The sequence below is a fragment of the Rhinichthys klamathensis genome, unplaced genomic scaffold (assembly GCF_029890125.1).
Source record: "Rhinichthys klamathensis goyatoka isolate OS25496 unplaced genomic scaffold, OSU_Roscu_1.1 h1tg000176l_1, whole genome shotgun sequence".
Taxonomy (NCBI): domain Eukaryota; kingdom Metazoa; phylum Chordata; class Actinopteri; order Cypriniformes; family Leuciscidae; genus Rhinichthys; species Rhinichthys klamathensis.
This window is the reverse complement of record NW_026606705.1, coordinates 214055-227943: the sequence shown is the minus strand read 5'-3', so window position 1 is coordinate 227943 and position 13889 is coordinate 214055. Positions and strand designations below refer to the sequence as shown.

The following is a 13889-nucleotide window of genomic DNA, read 5'->3' as shown; positions in this document are numbered from 1 at the left end:
TGTTCTAAATGTTCTATATAAATAAATTAAACTTGAACGTGAACAGGTTCCCACCCATCAACATGTCACAATTATTCTCTCGTTTAATTTCTCTTCAGATAACTTAACAGGACGGAAAGGTGAAGAGCTGGTGTTAGTTGATCTGCCACCTGAAGCTGAGAAATTTGAGCATTATAATGGCACAGTTCACACAGAGATGTGGAGGAGAGGACGAGGTGTCCTGAATGATCGACTGACCGACAGCTATGGTCGTCTGGCCATCAGAGAGTTCAAATCAAGTGATGCTGGGATTTACAGAGTCCTGAACTCAACAGGAGGAGAACTAGTCACTATGAATGTCACAGGTGAGAGAAATTCAATGAATGTTTGGAAATATTACATATAAAGTGGACCGGTAAGGTTTATTTTTCATAATTTGAACAGCAAATTAATACTAATTAATACTAGAGAAGAGATGCTGAAAGAGGTTATTCTGTTCAAGATTATTAAAACTATAATGATGTGCACTGATAAATCAACATACAAACATAAAATACAATAAAACAAGACTTAAACGCACACACACTGGTCCTACTCCTTCAAAGTGCATGGCTTGCTTAGTTGGGGACATTTAATCTAATATTCAACAATATTATTGATCTCCTGCATTGATCATTATATGAGAACTGAACTGAGCTGGACGATGACATCACTGTTTTCTCCAGAGTGGGTATATATATGTCATAACTTTTTTACAACAAAAACTAACCATCACTGAACTTACTTATCTGGACTATGACACTATTTTCTTCTAGAAACAAACTTTGTTGCATTATTTTCCTGTTATCTCTGTAAAGCTGCTTTGAAACAATTTGTATTGTAAAAAGCGCTATATAAATAAAGAAGACTTGACTTGATTAAACTGTGTGACTTAGCTTTCAATATCCTCTTCAGAATCTGTCATAGAATCAGAGGGAAATCTGAACAGCACAGATGATCGCAGAACTGATGACACTGAACAACACTGTAAGTAAAACCAGAGACACTGAGACCGTTACCAGAGCCATAGAGAGAAAGAGTTGCGACACTCCCATAGACCGCCATAGGAACTTTGGAATGCGGAAGTAACGCGTGTCGTGGAGCAGCCAATAGTTCCAAACACTGATAGTTCCCCCATTGAACCCCATTCATTTTCAGTGCTTCCGAAGTACGTTCGCTGGTAAATGAATGAAATTACTGTATTTTTTTACTTTTACACACATTAGCCGACCTCTCGTGAATCTAGTCTGTAGTTATATTTTATGTAGGCAGTTTTAGTAAATGTTTATTGGAAGATAATAGGTTAATTGCAGCGATAGCTTACGTGACCAACACTTCACTAACGTTAGCTAACTGGTAACCTGATGTATATAATATATAATATTTTTAATAATATTTTATATGTATATATATATATATATATATATATATATATAGTCTATATATAATATTATATACATACACACACACACACACACACACACACACAATTCATTTATTTAAATGGGTTAGGGCTATGCATGTGCTTATATGTATTTAGGAACATAGTTAATTCACTCATTAACTATCTCTCCGGTTTAATTTTATGAAGAATATTTTTCGGTTGAATATTTACCGAACATTGCTGTATATAGTCGTTGCTTTCTACGTTATGGGAGCAGTCTATTCCCTCCTAAATCATTCATTTGTACATGCACAGCGTAATTATTTATATTTTATGTTGGTTGGAATTCTGAACGGACCGCAGACCTCTTTGCGTGATCACGAAGCGGAATTTATAAGCAAGATCACGGGAATCAATAGCCTAATACAGCCCAGTTGTGCTAAAATAAATATCATGAGACGTCCATCATCAGATGAATGACATGGAAAAGTTAAGTAAGAGCCGCTAAAGCCAGTGCTACTACCCATGCGAACATGAACACTAGCGTTTCCCTCCAAAAATATAGCCTAAAACTTATCTAAGTTGTCACCCTGCCTCTCCAAATGCAAAACTGACATTAACAAAACGCAATAACAGCTTAAAAAGTACTTGGGTGTGTGTTTTATTTTATATTTACCGTTTAATAATGCAATCGCTGCTGTCTGTCCATAGAAGAACATGACAGCCCGCGTACGTTTTGGAACTATTGGAGCTTACATGAACCACGTGACAGCCGTCACGGCGACATCAAAGAGTGTCGCAACTCTTTCTCTCTATGGCTCTGACCGTTACAACATTATTAAAAATAGTTTATAAATAGTTTTCTTCCCCCTTCCAGATGCTTGGGTTTGGATTGTGGCTCTGGCGGCTCTGACGGCTCTGATTATATTTATCATGAAAACTCGTCAACATCAAGATTCCTACAAAGTAGAGATGGGCGAGCGCTATCGAGTAATGGAGTACTCGTTCGTGACCGTGACCAACAATCATGGAAACGATGATCACAACGATGGTTATTGCTCCATTTGCATCCCGGGTGCAAACTCAAGACATGAAGGAGATCCCGATTAGCCTCGTGAGACCATCCTGATTAGGTTAGATCCCGATAGAGCCTGAAGATCTCCTACTGTTTTCAGTAACTTTTTCAGAAATATTTTATACAATTATTTTGCACTCATGTTTTTTATTTGATTTTTTTATTTTTTTTATTTAACCTTTATTTAACCAGGAAAGTCCCATTGAGGTTAAAAACCTCTTTTTCAAGAGTTCTTTGTTGTTGTTTTTACTTTTGCTGCTGTATTATACTCTAATAATGTTTGTAAATAAATATCTTATGAAATTTGTTTTGACGGAGATGGTTGGTTGTTTTAATTTTTCAATTCCTCAGAAAGTGCTGTGATTGGTGGGAGGTTTAAACACCAGGGTGAAGGGGGCGTGGCCAGTGGAAATCACCCATGGGTGGAAATAGGAAATAAATCCTAGAGGACACACTGCATTTATGTGCCATCGCTGAGTATTTTCTCCTTAATACTGCTGTGAACCAAAGACAGTCTCAAACACACGCTTAAAAATCACTGTTTTTTTCTTACGTCACAAACTGCCGTAACCAGGGTTTAACTGGGTAACAGGGTGAAACTGTCATACTCATGAATTATCATAATATATTAAATAAAGCGTATTGCGCAGAATCTTCTTGAATATAAACATCACTACACAACAAATAACGGCGCGCTTGTTCATTTGCATTGAAGCAAAAGTGAAAATTAAAAAGCATTTGGTGAACAGAAAAGACATTATGTTCAAACATCCTAAATTTTTTATGTTCTTTGTGCTGTATTGATCTGTCCAACTAAAACACATTTTTGGTGATGAGGATGAAAGAGGAAGAGAGGAGATGCTGGATGACTGGATTTTGTTTGATGACAGGAAGTTATTTGGAAATTTCTGGGGGAAAAAACAAGCGTTCCTTATAAATACCTTTGCTTTGTACTTGAATGGCATTAGTTAGTCTTGAATGCATAATGAGGGTTAAATCTTGAACACCAATGGTGAAATCAGAAGAAAGAAAAGTGAGTAAATAGCTTTGAATGCTGGCATGGCATTACATAAAAGAATCTGAATCTGAAAGAATCTGAAAAGTGAGTAATTTGGACTCTTGTATATTCAAAACTCGTCCGTTCTTTGGATGAGATGTTAGAAGATGAGATGACTTTCTGTAGACATAAAAAAACATTGCGCTTCTTATAAAGAGTAGGGGTGTATGCCTACTCATTAACATTGTCTTCTAATAATCCGTCTACTGAATCTCTCTTTCTCTCTCTCCACAAAGGTCACAGGTTTGAATCTCAGTACTGGCAGGAACTGTGGGTGGGGGGAAAGTGAATGAATATTAATAATGGTCTTTTCCACAGTAACGTCACACGACTGAGGTGTCATTGAGCAAGACCAAAAACCGTATCGCTTCCCGGACGCCGCAGGCGAAAATTGCTCTCCATGAAATGGTTGAAATCCAGAGCACGGTTTCTGAGAATGGGACGCCATTGGCTACACGTCACTTTCACTCGTCACTTTTGCCACACACGTCACTTTCACTTGTTTTGTGGCAGCCATCAGTTATTTAGGAGTACAGTAGCACATAGTAAAGCACTATATAATCTTTATTACCAAGTATGTTTACACACACACACACACACACACACACACACACACACACACAAGGACATGGTTTGGGTGACAGAAGAAGCTTCTTTTGTATTAGTATGAATGAATGAATGAGGCATTTATATAGCGCTTTCATATGTACTACTGTACACCCAAAGCGCTTTACAATCATATCAGGGGTTCTCTCCTCAACCAGCACCAGTGTGAGCATCCACTTGGATGATGCGACGGCAGCCACAGTACAACGGCGCCAGCGCGCTCACCACACACCAGCTATAGTTGGAGAGGAGAGAGAGTGATAGAGCCAATTCATTAGTACACTTGAATAAACGTATTTTTCGTAAGTCTAGAGGAGTGTTGGGATGATGTTGAACGCTGAACTGAGGTCCACACATGAGTCCCTGGTGTGTCCAGATGTTGAAGGATATAATGCAGTGTCATGTAGACAGCATCATCCACAGACCGGTTTACTCTGAATGCAAACTGCAGGGGGTCCAGTGATGTTCTTCAGGCCAGCACCAGTCTCTCAAATGACTTCAGGACCACAGATGTTAAGCCAACAGGTCTTTAGTCATTCAGTTCTGTGATTTTTTTTGTTGTTTTTTTTGGATGGGGATTTATGTGGAGTGTTTGAAGCAGGAATGAACTTCGCACAGCTCCAGTGATCTTAAGTTACATCTTAGCCTAGTTTTGACGTTAATGGGCACTAAGATACAACTTACACACTACTAAATATTTTTACGTTGCACCATTAAACTTAGTTGAAGCTTAACTAAAAACTAAATATTTACAGAAGCCTCCGAGCAGGGGCCTATAACATTAAGCCGGTTTAGGGGATAGCCAGATATGTTTCAGTTTAGTTTGCAGGGTTTTAGGCACCATGAAAGTGGTTTGGCTTTTAGCAGTGTTCATCGCCATAACTCTCACTCCACGGCTAACCTGGCCCGGGTCAGGTGATGCTCCAGGTGAGAGGTTGCAAACCGAACTTGGACCAATCAGCTGTGAGAAAAGTGTCACATGTCTAATGCAATAAAGTCACTCCACCTGTTTCCACTCCAAATTAAATGTCACTACACAGCAAATGATTTTAAAGGACAAAATTGTCAGGCCTTTAGTAACGCTTATTAAGAATAATTATTTTGTATGATTCAGATATTATGTAGGCTAATTATTAATCAATCACACGTACTATTCCAGTTGATCAATTATTATTGCACACAGTTTAAAGGAATAAATATATAAAGGTAATATAAATACGCTTTAGAATCAATAGATAAAGCTATAAAATGACAACAGTAGGCCTACATGTGAGCTTGAATGAATGAATGAAGAAATTAATATTATATTGATATGTCTTATAGTGGCTATAGTATAGTAGTAGCCTATACTTATAGCCTATGAAAGAATTATGCTAATTTTAAACCTCAAGAAAATTAAAATGATTAAGAAGAAAAATCACACCTACCCCTTTGCTCTGTGACCGGGGGGCAACATTTGGTGCTACGCCCCTGAGGAGGAGCATCACATTTTATTCTTCACAAAAATAGTCTCTTCTGATTCAGTCTCTTCAGATCAGATGCATTTTGGGCGATCGGATCATTACACGAGGGAGACTAATCCCGTTTACACCTGGTGTTTTAATCTGTCTTTTATACACTTTCAACTACCGTCCTGATTTCTTCAAGGGGAGAGTCTATGGGTGAGTAAAAATATGTTTTTTTTTACAGATTTTCGATCTAATGGACGAAATTATCCCGTGATCATACATGAACGCGTCAGAAAAACAAAGCTTTCGTTTGTGCTGAGCCTCTGACAGAGTTTAAATCCCGTCTGTGTGGCTGTGATACTGATATAGCCTAGCTATATATTTCTTCTTTTTTTTCAGATGTGTGCGAACTGTCAAATGTATTTAGCACGTGTGCGAATAAAAAAAATCAGAATATAAGTTTTCTTAAATTTAAGGTAGGCCTAATAAAAAGTCTTCAATGGGCCTAATAGGGTGAATTAAGGATGATTGGGACATAAGGTCGCAGTGGGACACCGTAGTAAAGATAGTTTGCGGTTTGATATTCAGATTTCCTTTCGCTCTTGTCCTGTAGTGCGCTGTCGTAGACATGCAAGTAATATCTTTTGGTGTTTTTCATGATTTGTGAATTCAGGTGACGCGGTCCTCCGTGTTTTTAATAAAAATCTGTGTTTTTTATACTGGATTTTATTTGTAGCCTATAATGCGTATAGTTCCAAAAGTCGTTTACTTAGAAGACTGAACCCAGTTTCATCTTGACCTGCTTGATTTGTGAATTTTTTCACAGCAAAGCTCTTGTCCGTAAACCGGTAAAACCACTAGACAGGAATGTGTAATGCTTCTAAAATTCGAAATGATTGATCGTGTTGTGTTGTTGTTGTTGTTGTGAGAGATTTTTTGGTAACACTTTACAATACGGGTGCACTAATATGCATTAATTCATGTTTAACTAATGCACAGATAATCATGAGTTAATGTATGACTCATGAAGAACTAAACCATTAATTAATTATTACTGCATCAGCAACTAATAAAGAGTCTATATGATTAATAGATTAAGTAATACATGAATTGCTATTAATTCAATGCGTCATTGTGTATTAATTCCTTAATAACATATTTTATTAACTAATAGTGTAAATTAATGTGTTAATTACCACAATTAGTCAAAGCTATGCACTTCAACTTCCAGTTGTCTGCTTTAATTAATCATTAGCTAATGAATTGCAAAGGTATCATTATGTTATGACTTTACTTGTTGAGGCACATCATTATTAACTAGTCATTTAGTAATTGTAGTAATTTACACATGAATTTGCACTAACAATGAAGTAATTAATCATGTATTAATGCATATTAGTGTACCTGTCTTATCTGGAAGTTGAAATACATGGCTTTGGCTCATTCTGGAAAATTAACATTAATTAACACTATTAGTTAAAAAAATGAGTTATTAGGGAATTAATCCACAATTACATATTTAATTAATAACAATGCATGTATGAACTAATACATTAACCATACAGACTCTTAATTAGTTCCTAATGTGGTAATCATTAGCTTAGATAATCATTAGTTACACATTAATTCAGTATTATCTGTGCATTAAGCATAAATTAATGTTTATTAGTGCACCCGTATTGTAAAGTGTTACCGATTTTTTTTTACAACTCCATGTTATTGTATATTTGTGATTTGTATTCACAGAAATAAGTCTTTGAATTTGGAGCAGAAGTACAGAAGTGGGATCTATCATAGGGCGACACTACAGAGTCAGTCAGGGAAGAAGAAAGGACAAATGTTCCTCCAGGACAGATCCACGGAGAGAGGGAAGATGCTCCAGTGGTGGGTCCCTTTCAACTCTCTGTGATCATATTCTGTGTGTAAATCATGAGAAACTGCACACTGTTGTAGTGAAGGCTTGAGTTGTTACAGTTTTTTTTTTTATTCGCTTTAGGCTATTTTCAAAAGTGAGGTAAACATTTTCAAAACCCTTAGTGCAAAAATCCAAACTGATCACACCTGTAACACAGATATAGTCATTCTTTCAAAACCTGTTCTTTTGCTTTCATTACAGTTATACACATTTCAGTCCACATAATCATTGTTTCAACACAAGATTATTGTAATATTTAATGAGAAAACTGCACTAAAATTAAACTGAGAGGGGTTATAGCACTTACGTATTGTTGTCCTACTGTTAGTTTAACTCCTTCTATTGTTCTCATTTGTAAGTCGCTTTGGACAAAAGCGTCTGCTAAATGAATAAATGTAAATGTAAATGAGAACATTTGGTTTAATCAACAGTATAATCTACCTGAACGATAAGGTACAGCTTAAGGTATAACTTAAGAACGATGTAGCGTTAAAAAGGTTTTGTGATATCCAGCCCAGATCTGTAGCTGAGATCTATGAGTAACTGTTGGCCTCTTGGAGTGAATATAATAATTGGTTTTAATTAAAAAATCAAGGAGTGACATTACAAGCGTCCACCTCAGTTCATATTTATCTGCAGAACTTCTAAAGTACTTTTATTTCCAAAGATGATGTTCAGTAAGACGTTTGTGCATGTGGTGAGAGAAGCCTTAAAGGGTTAGTTCACTCAAAAATGAAAATGATGTCATTAATGACTCTCCCTCATGTCGGTCCAAGCCCGTCAGACCTCCGTTCATCTTCAGAACACAGTTTAAGATATTTTAGATTTAGTCCGAGAGCTTTCTGTCCCTCCATTGTAAATGTGTGTACGGTATACTGTCCTTGTCCAGAAAGGAAATAAAGACATCATCAAAGTAGTCCATGTGACCTCAGTGGGTTAGTTAGAGTGTGTTGAAGCATCGAAAATACATTTTGGTCCAAAAATAACAAAAACTACGACTTTATTCAGCATTGTATTGTGTTCCGGTTCTGTTGTGGATCCGCGTTCAGTGACGCCGCTGACGTAAGACGCTGCTGACGTGTGTCTGGTGTGTGTGTGTGTGTGTATTCTGGTTCTGTTGTGGATCCGCGTTCAGTGCCGCTGCTGACGTAAGACGCTGCTGACGTGTGTCTGGTGTGTGTGTGTGTGTGTGTGTGTGTATTCCGGTTCTGTTGTGGATCCGCGTTCAGTGCCGCCGCTGACGTGTGTCTGGTGTGTGTGTGTGTGTGTGTCTTCTGGTTCTGTTGTGGATCCGCGTTCAGTGCCGCTGCTGACGTAAGACGCTACTGACGTGTGTCTGGTGTGTGTGTGTGTGTGTGTGTATTCCGGTTCTGTTGTGGATCTGCGTTCAGTGCCGCTGCTGACGTAAGACGCTACTGACGTGTGTCTGGTGTGTGTGTGTGTGTGTGTGTGTGTGTGTGTGTATTCCGGTTCTGTTGTGGATCCGCGTTCAGTGCCGCTGCTGACGTAAGACGCCGCTGACGTGTGTCTGGTGTGTGTGTGTGTGTGTGTGTGTGTGTGTGTGTGTATTCCGGTTCTGTTGTGGATCCGCGTTCAGTGCCGCCGCTGACGTAAGACGCTGCTGACGTGTGTCTGGTGTGTGTGTGTGTGTGTGTGTGTGTGTATTCTGGTTCTGTTGTGGATCCGCGTTCAGTGCCGCCGCTGACGTAAGACGCTGCTGACGTGTGTCTGGTGTGTGTGTGTGTGTGTGTGTGTGTGTGTGTGTGTATTCCGGTTCTGTTGTGGATCCGCGTTCAGTGCCGCTGCTGACGTAAGACACTGCTGACGTGTGTCTGGTGTGTGTGTGTGTGTGTGTGTGTATTCCGGTTCTGTTGTGGATCCGCGTTCAGTGCCGCCGCTGACGTAAGACACTGCTGACGTGTGTCTGGTGTGTGTGTGTGTGTGTGTGTGTGTGTGTGTATTCTGGTTCTGTTGTGGATCCGCGTTCAGTGACGCCGCTGACGTAAGACACTGCTGACGTGTGTCTGGTGTGTGTGTGTGTGTGTGTGTGTGTGTATTCTGGTTCTGTTGTGGATCTGCGTTCAGTGCCGCCGCTGACGTAAGACGCTGCTGACGTGTGTCTGGTGTGTGTGTGTGTGTGTGTGTGTATTCGGGTTCAAATAAATATGGCTGGGCAAAAAAATGCAAGTTTTCCTCTGTGTGGAAATCCTTAGACATGTTTGCGAGATTGTTTTGTTTCCAGCGTGCGTCTCCCTCAGACTGTAAACGAAGCTCGGGCGCACCAGACACACACACACACACACACACACACACACACACCAGACACACGTCAACAGCGTCTTACGTCACACACACACACACACACACCAGACACACGTCAGCAGCGTTTTACGTCACACACACACACACACCAGACACACGTCAGCAGCGTCTTACGTCAGCGGCGGCACTGAACGCGGATCCACAACAGAACCAGAACACACACACACACACACACACACACACACACACACCAGACACACGTCAGCAGCGTCTTACGTCAGCAGCGGCACTGAACGCGGATCCACAACAGAACCAGAATACACACACACACACACACACACACACACACACCAGACACACATCAGCAGCGTCTTACGTCAGCAGCGGCACTGAACGCGGATCCACAACAGAACCAGAACACACACACACACACACACACACACACACACACCAGACACACACACACACCAGACACACGTCAGCAGCGTCTTACGTCAGCGGCGTCACTGAACGCGGATCCACAACAGAACCAGAACACACACACACACACACACACACACACACCAGACACACGTCAGCAGCGTCTTACGTCAGCGGCGTCACTGAACGCGGATCCACAACAGAACCAGAATACACACACACACACACACACACCAGACACACGTCAGCAGCGTCTTACGTCAGCGGCGGCACTGAACGCGGATCCACAACAGAACCAGAATACACACACACACACCAGACACACATCAGCAGCGTCTTACGTCAGCAGCGGCACTGAACGCGGATCCACAACAGAACCAGAACACACACACACACACACCAGACACACGTCAGCAGCGGCACTGAACGCGGATCCACAACAGAACCAGAATACACACACACACACACACACACACACACCAGACACACGTCAGCAGCGTCTTACGTCAGCAGCGGCACTGAACGCGGATCCACAACAGAACCAGAACACACACACACACACACACACACACACACCAGACACACGTCAGCAGCGTCTTACGTCAGCAGCGGCACTGAACGCGGATCCACAACAGAACCAGAATACACACACACACACACACACACACCAGACACACGTCAGCAGCGTCTTACGTCAGCAGCGGCACTGAACGCGGATCCACAACAGAACCAGAACACACACACACACACACCAGACACACGTCAGCAGCGGCACTGAACGCGGATCCACAACAGAACCAGAATACACACACACACACACACACACACACACCAGACACACGTCAGCAGCGTCTTACGTCAGCAGCGGCACTGAACGCGGATCCACAACAGAACCAGAATACACACACACACACACACACACACACACACACACACCAGACACACGTCAGCAGCGTCTTACGTCAGCAGCGGCACTGAACGCGGATCCACAACAGAACCAGAATACACACACACACACACACACACACACACCAGACACACGTCAGCAGCGTCTTACGTCAGCGGCGGCACTGAACGCGGATCCACAACAGAACCGGAAGACAATACAATGCTGAATAAAGTCCTAGTTTTTGTTATTTTTGGACCAAAATGTATTTTCGATGCTTCAACACACTCTAACTAACCCACTGATGTCACATGGACTACTTTGATGATGTCTTTATTCCCTTTCTGGACAAGGACAGTATACCGGACATACATTTACAGTGGAGGGACAGAAAGCTCTCGGACTAAATTTGAAATATTCATTTTTGGGTGAACTAACCCTTTAATGTGTAATGGGAAGTTGTTCAGTAGTGGTTCACAAAGTGAGGCAAATAAAATAAAAAATAAAGTAAGGGGGCAAATCTTGTACACAATGAAGTTTAAATACGGCACAATGAAGATAAACACAAGGTCCAATGAAGTTTGTGTGCAGCCTCTTCTTATATGGTGTAAAGAAGTGCTGAATAACAGTAAAACAAGAAGTGAATGAGTTTAGTGTTGTGTTGTGGTCTGTGTTTTTACCTTTCAAATAAGCAGTTTTTTTTTTTTTTTTGCTCAAGTGATGCGTTCTGCACAATATTAATTGTTTTAGGGTGATATTTGAGTACCATTTCATTATGTTCTGTGTTAATGTTCATAGACTGCAATACAGTAGTAAGTGAAAAAGAAGTAAAGTGTTGACAATCTTGTGAACGAATCGTCATCTCTCCTTTGTTTATTTCTTTTCATTACGAGTCCCAAACATTACACATATATAACCACCCTGTTTATTTTTAATCAGGTACCTCGTGAGTTTGCTGGCGTTACATTTGTCTGGTGAGTATATGTAATGTAAAGAGAAATTATTTGTAAATTGGATCAGTGACATTAAAAACCACATCAGTATCAATATTGTATAGTGATTCAACAGTGTTTTTATATTTAGGTGCTGCTTCTCTAACTGTCCACGGACCAAAAGATGGCAGTGTTTCCCTGCCTTGTAATTTGAGCGGAGAGAATGTATACGTCCGCTTAACATTTAAATCCAAAGTTGCTTATGGTCGACAACAGCATGAACAATTCAAGGCCCGGGTGATTGAGAGTGGTCATGGTGACCTCATTATTAAAGACTTGGAGACCACTGATGCTGGAAAATACACTTTAAGTACTTATGGCCACGGTGATCCAATTTCCTACAGTTATGAACTCCATGTCATTGGTAAGATCTGAACTGATTTTAAATATAGATTTGGGCTTTTTGTTGCTTTCATTTTAGTATGCATGTTATATCTTCTTTTAATTAGGTTGTTCTGTAAAGCACTTTGGTCAGCCTAGTGGATGTTGTAAATGTTTTATATAAATAACTTGAACGTGAACAGGTTCCGACCAAATCAAGTCAAGTCACATATAGCGCTTTTAACCATGTTGATTGTTTCAAAGCGGCTTTACAGTGATAAGAGGAGATTAAAGTAACAAAGATTGTTTTGGCTTTATGACAGCTCTAGAATAAAGTTATTTTCCAGCTAAAGTTAGTTTTAATTGATTCACTTCCGTCGCAACGATCATTAGTTATTAACTTAGGGGCTGCTAACACGACACCTTTTTAACAGAAAACTCTTAAGTTCTCTCTACGCAAACTTTATAAACGCGAACCTGTGAGAACGCTGATGGCGTGCACATGCGTATTAAGAGTTCATTCTATAGATGTGCGCGTTTGAATATATATGTGCGCAGGCATGTAGTCCTTCCCTAAACAACTTTTCTGGCCTTAAAATGTATAATCCAGAATTTTATCGCTTCCGCGTAGCCACGTGAACCGGAATTATCCCGACAACGATTATCTGTACAGAGGTGAGGGAAGGAGGCCTTCACATGGAGGGACTAGTGACACTTCAGGACTGCGTTAATCCTCGGGATAAACAGAGAGATTTGAGCTCTAAGACTATGTGCCATATTCCTAGAGAGAAGAGTAGCACCATTCCAGGAGGGTTGAATACCATCTCTTATCAACAGGTCAGGCTTGCCCCAAAAACTTTTCCAATTGTCTACGAATTCTATATTATTTTGCGGACACCACTTAGACAACCAGCCATTGAGTGAGGACAGTCTACTAACTATCTCATCACTCCGGCGAACAGGAAGGGGGCCAAAGCAAATTACAGTGCCTGACATTGTACTTGCGAGTTCACACACCTCTTTAACATTAATTTTAGTGATCTCCGACTGGCGAAGTAGAACATCATTAGTGCCGGCGTGAATAATAATCTTAGAGAATTTGCGATTAGCATTAGCCAGCACTTTTAAATTTGCTTTGATGTCAGGCGCTCTGGCTCCCGGCAAACATATGACTATGGTGGCTGGTGTCTCTATTTTCACGTTCCGTGTGATAGAATCGCCAATAACTAGGGCACAATCAACAGGATTCTCAGTGGGTGTTTCGGTGAGTGGGGAGAACCTGTTTAATGTTGTAATTGGAACAGGAGAGCAGTGTTTTGTCCCGCGACTAGACCGTCTCACCGTCACCCAATTACCCTGCTGCATGGGCTCTACTACAGCCGAAACCGAACAATGTACCGTGTTCACTAAGCTAATCGCATCCAAAGCAGTATCTAAAGCCCTTGCACTCTTACTACCCTCGATTAAAGTTTGGAAGCGTGTAGGCTATTTAGTTCTGAAATCTT

General features: G+C 40.7%; 1 protein-coding gene and 1 long non-coding RNA gene across 2 annotated transcripts in view; both read left to right on the top strand.

The window, feature by feature from the left end:
- LOC130092385 (uncharacterized) overlaps nt 1-13889 on the top strand; it is a 65566-nt gene that overhangs the window by 27605 nt on the left and 24072 nt on the right. The gene's annotated exons all lie outside the window — the stretch shown is intronic.
- On the top strand, nt 7424-12397 carry LOC130092392 (uncharacterized). The gene is made up of 3 exons (XR_008807916.1): nt 7424-7472; nt 12011-12045; nt 12155-12397. It is a non-coding gene; the product is annotated as an uncharacterized LOC130092392 (long non-coding RNA).